Below are 5452 nucleotides of genomic sequence, written 5' to 3'. Positions count from 1 at the left end.
GAGGCTCGCCTTTTTCTTTTTTCTTTCCTGCACATTTAAGTGGTCAGGAAACATTCCGCCCTGATGCCAGGACGGACCTCAGGAGCTTCAACACAAGAGTCGTGTTTATTTTTAATCTCAACTGTTCTGAGCTGTCGGGATGAAATGGAAAGTCTGTCTTAGCATCTCGTTTGGCTTTTTAAACAATGTCTACCGTGCTGACTAAGATGTGAAAACAAGACTGTCATGAGGCTGGATTTAGCCATTTACCATAAATTCTGTCTTGTAAATGGATTGTTGGCCCATTTAAAAACTGGTATGGTGTTTCAGGCAGAAGGGGGGGGGGGGGGTACTTCACTGTTACCACAACATCTCATCTATTTAGTGGGAATTTACATATTTTTTTCAATTTAAAGTATTAAAAAAAAACTATAAAGCCTTTAATTTCACAAAGATAACCTAGCTTTATCATATAAATTCAAAATATATAGTTCCACACATTAAAATACAGACAATTATATTTAAAATGTCCCTAAATGAACATCCGGTGATGAAATGAACAGTAAATCCCTGTAGTGTTGTTTTCTATTTCTTTCAAGAAAATAATTGGGACAGTTGCAACATGCTGATGGAAGCGCATCAGTGAAAATCTGACTCTCGCTGACCCCGTTTAATTCCCAGTAAAGCCAGTTCAGATAAATGAATACTGGTCCTATCTGTTGTAGCTGGTCTCAGGCCTGAGAAGCGGCATTTCATTTCTGCTTCATGACATCAAGGGTCATGGCAGCGGGCCTGATCTGTGCAGCACTGCCAGCTCCGAGTCCCAGGATTTCCCCCAGCTCACCGGATGTTACTCGGATATCATTGGCTGGGACATTGAGTACTGGGAATAAATGGAATTCCACAAAGTTCAGCATCTGGACGGCACTCGTTCATCCTTTAAATAGACCAGCGCTCTCTCCTCCAGTTCTGCTTGGCTCCGGCCTGGTGCAGATTCTTGAGTGTTTTCAGTCAGCGCTCTTTGGCAGAGAGGGAGGTGATGTTTGGAAAGGCAGGATCATTGAGTAACAACACACTCTTCCTATACGACAATAAACGCAGGCCACACACACATGCATCAGGTGTGTGTGTGTGTGTGTGACTACATGTTGGCCTCCAGCACGTGAGGGCTTTTTCCTGCCGGTGTCTGTATTAATGACTCGGCAGATGCTGGGGGTGATGGAGCCGCCACTTAGGGGCAGGTAGCGATGAGCAGGGTGGCAAACAGTCATCCCATCATTCGCTCCACATGACAGCGGTCACCGAGCGTCTGCCTGCTGGAGCATGAGACCAGCTGGAATCTGGGTTAAAAGACAATAGCTGCAGTATTGAGTTCTCTCCCCCCCCACCTCCTTGCACTCCAGTGGCTGGTGGTAAACGTTGATCCACAGTTGACAGCTTGTGGCTTATCTATCGCGTCAGCACAAACTGAGTCAAATGAACAAGTGTGGCCATCGCATGTTTCACTGCCGTCCCTCCTGCACCGCTGTTGCTCTGCGTTCGTGTTTTCTCTGAGAAATGTTGTGTGTTGTGTTCTCGTTTGGAAATGACTCATCGTCTGTTTCAAAGTAAGATTTGCTAACGAGTCCTGAGGAGCGTTTTGTGTCCCAACACAGTAGTTCTGTTCTAGTGTTCTGCTTTTAATGCTAAATGTTGTGTGACGTCCCGAAAGCACAAAGTTCTTAACACACTGATGTACTGTATGTTCAAGAGCTCATGTTTCCTTTAAGTTTGGTTTAAATTAGGTAAGTGATGCTATATGATGCCAAAAATAGCAGAGATTCACATTTAAATTATATTTTTTATTGAGATAGATAAGAAAAGAAAAGATTACAAAAGATGTGCCAGCATAATAACTGGTCTTTTCAATTGATCCCTGAAAGCCTGTATATATATATATATATATATATATATATAAATATATATTACATTTTGCATAATACAGTTATTTGTCATCTAGTTTTTTAAGTTGAGTGAAATGTTAGTGGAAGTATTTCTGATCAAGTCTCAACGTATCTAACAATCTAATACATGTGACTACATTTTGAATGGGACTCGAGCACATGACCACTTTTGACTGTCTGGTCACTTTTAAATCTGTTTCATCAGCTTCTGGCAAACGTCCACCTCCGGATCAAAGGCATATTTCCACAGTTATAAAGTCTTTAGTTGTGGTAGACATGAGTCTGCAGTTCTAGATTATCAGTTCTTCAGCAGACGACTGTGACGAAGAGGATGAAGAGAGGATGTACGGCAGCATATAAAACTGCATAATCTGATCTGGGAACATTAAATGCCGACATCAGGTTGTTGATTTAGAAGTTTGCTGGTCAGATCCCAGGTCAAAAAACTGACATTTAAAAATATGACCACTTTCATTTGCAGAGTAAAAAAAGAAAAGGATCCTTCAAATGAAATGTTACAGTAGAATCATCCAAATGACAAATCAGCTGAGCTCAGCAGGTTGTAGAACTCCGAGCTGGGGGGGGCGGCTGTGGTTCTGTTGAGGACAACTGAGGCTAAACGTGCACACGTCTGAGATCCGTCCCCGTACAGTCAACGACCTGTCCAATAGGAAGCAGGAAGTCAGCCTGAGAACACTGTTACGTGTACAGTGTGAATGTGCTATCTGTGTGGATTCTTCATCTCACAAACCGTGTTGTACTGGCAGATTATAGATGCTTGCATCCCACCCTTGCCCGTCCCCCCCCCCCCCCCCCACACCCTTTTGTTAAATATTCAACATAAACCCTCTCTCCAACACAGGGATGTGTTTATCCCTGGAAATGGAGTTGAAATGAAGTTGTCATCATCTCATCATCTCAGTCAATACTTGGAGAATCCTCTGTTTTGGAATTTGATCACGTCAGCCAAATGATTTTAATTATTAAGCCACTCATCCCTATCCCTCATGTTTAACATCGGTTTTATTACGCCCGTTAGAAAGCATACGACATTAGTTATGTAACATGTTCTCCATGCTTCACGGACAAGCAATATTCATCTGTCTTTTTATGAAGGTGAAATATCTCCCTTCTCATATCAGCGCCTTTTCTAATTATCTCTCCGCGTTGCTTTTGCTACCTGACGTCAGAGCTCTCTCTCTCTCGCTCGCTCTCTCTCTCCCTCTCTGGAGGCTATTATGCAGTTTGTCTATTAGCGCAGGAAGAGAGTCACTGCGAAGTACTGACCTGAAACACAAGTGCACACTAATTACTTTTCTTCTTTTGATTCTCCTCCGTGTTTAATCAGCATTTCATTCCATGCAGCAGCGACACGGGGGCTCGAGAAACCTCCATGACTGCCTCACACCCCAAAAAAATTAAAACCCAACATTTGCTGCTGGTGATTTTGACACATAATCAGAGTTATTAATGCACGTCCATCTGACACCGCTATTGACGAGCACACTCCCCGGGCGACCAGATGCACGTCCAGGTGGCCTGGTAAACAAAGCATTTCAGAGACGTTAGCAGCACCGTGTTTGGATAGTTGTGGGATTAGGGGAGCGCGCAGAGATGACTGGCTCCCTCCGGCCAAAGATTAGCCAATGACGGAGCTGCTCTGCCCTCGCACTGTTGGAACAGGTCGGACCCCCCGACGGTGCCCCAGAATGCTGGTACAGTATTGCATGTGGCTGCGATACCTCATTGTGAAAGCTTTTTCCTCCCCGGCAGCAGGCGTGTTTGTTTTTTGCTGATACGAACACTTTGTGCCGAGCACGAGCACTTTCACTCGTTTCTGAATTGGTCACTAACGACCGCGTGGGTCCTGTACTGGTTGTTTTGGGATTTCAGTCACGCGTTGGAGATCTCTTGTTGATTTAACATGAAATCTTTTACAAAATCTGTGACAATTTTAGAATATGATCGACATTTATTGAAACACAGTGTTTGTCAGAGATGTTTACTTTTCTTGTAGATGACATTTAGACGTTGAGCTTTTTTTCTTCTTTTCGGGGCCAAACTATCAGGATCACAGTGTTCTCCACCGGCACACGACCAAACCCATGAACCTGAGAGACAGACAGACCTATTCACACCAACACAATCTAGAGAACAAGAACAAATTCACCGTGACTAATTCCTCTGAGTAATGCGACATGCTGTCAATCATTACTCACACGGAGATCACTGTCTCCGCTCTCATTGGTCCGAGCGCGGCCGGGCTTTTCGCTTCTTCAAAGCAGAGGTCCCGTGACTCCCACCGCGAGGCGAAAGAACAGGGCCGTGTTGTGTGTGTTGTGTGTGTGTGTGTGTGTGTGTGTGTGTGTGTGTGTGTGTGAGAGAGAGGAAGAAGGCCAGTGATTATATGGACATGGAGTTGCTCTTGTCACCAGGGTCAAGGCCAACGACTCAGTCACCCCACTTTCATGTGTCCTTGCTCAGGGACGGTAAACAAAACATGGCTGTGAGCACAAAGCAGGGGCTGCACGGTACGGCTCTGTTTTTGAAGCTGTGAAGCCCGGATGGTGACGCAAGGGCGCAGGGGCTCCGATCCAGTCACAGCTGGCAACATCTGCACCGCGTCTACACTCCATCACTGTAGTTTTAGTTTGAATTTGAGCTTCATCCAAACAGATAAGACCATTTGATTGTCTTTAACTCAAATCCACTGTGTTAATTGCTGTGTAAAACAATTATCCTGTGATGCCATCTCCACACTTATGGGGACATTTTCCCTGAAAAGTTTTCTCTTGTTTGAGCCTCTTGTCAAAACGCAAACGGCAAATTAAGTCACTAAATTAGAGAATTTTACAAACACCTCCCAAACTGCAGATTCTTTCAAACAGGGCATTTGGGAAACAATGAAATATCACAGCACTTTTTCCAGAAAGGTTTTGGATAAAGGTGAAGAATCAAATAACTATGAGTTACCATTGCCGGAAGAGAACCAGCTCATTGAGGGCGCTCACAATGTTCTTCTCTGGTTTGTGATGGGCCGTCGACATTTGATCGTTTGATATCATTTTTCATTTTTCTAGATAGTTTTTTAAAACGAAGGTCACGTGAACAAATTTTGGGTTAAATGTTGTTTGAAAAATATCTGCTAAAAACCCTCTGAAGGCAGATTATTTAGAAACTAGGACAAGAAGCTTTCACACACCCAATTTCTGAGTTGCCTAAAATGTCCTTTAAAACAGCTTTGAGGCGGCAGCTGTCGCAGATGGTGAGTCCGCGGTAAATCAGTAATGTCATTCTTCTTATTTGTGTTGTTTGAATAGTTCTTCTTGTTTTGCAGAAGTAGCGTAAGAAAAGGGAGAACACAGTGATACAGTTGTCGTGTGTGTGTGTGTGTGTGTGTGTGTGTGTATATGTGTGGCTGGAGGTGGGAGGTGTCAGGTTGGTTGCGCAGAAACGGCACTAGAGGCCTGAGAGGGGAAGGAGAGAGCCCCAGTTACTGAGTAACCCAGAGCAGCAGTCCCACGCTCACC

This window comes from Platichthys flesus, chromosome 4 (genome assembly GCF_949316205.1).
Source record: "Platichthys flesus chromosome 4, fPlaFle2.1, whole genome shotgun sequence".
In the NCBI taxonomy this organism is placed as follows: Eukaryota; Metazoa; Chordata; class Actinopteri; order Pleuronectiformes; family Pleuronectidae; genus Platichthys; species Platichthys flesus.
The sequence above is the reverse complement of the archived record's forward strand: the minus strand, read 5'-3'. Positions refer to the sequence as shown.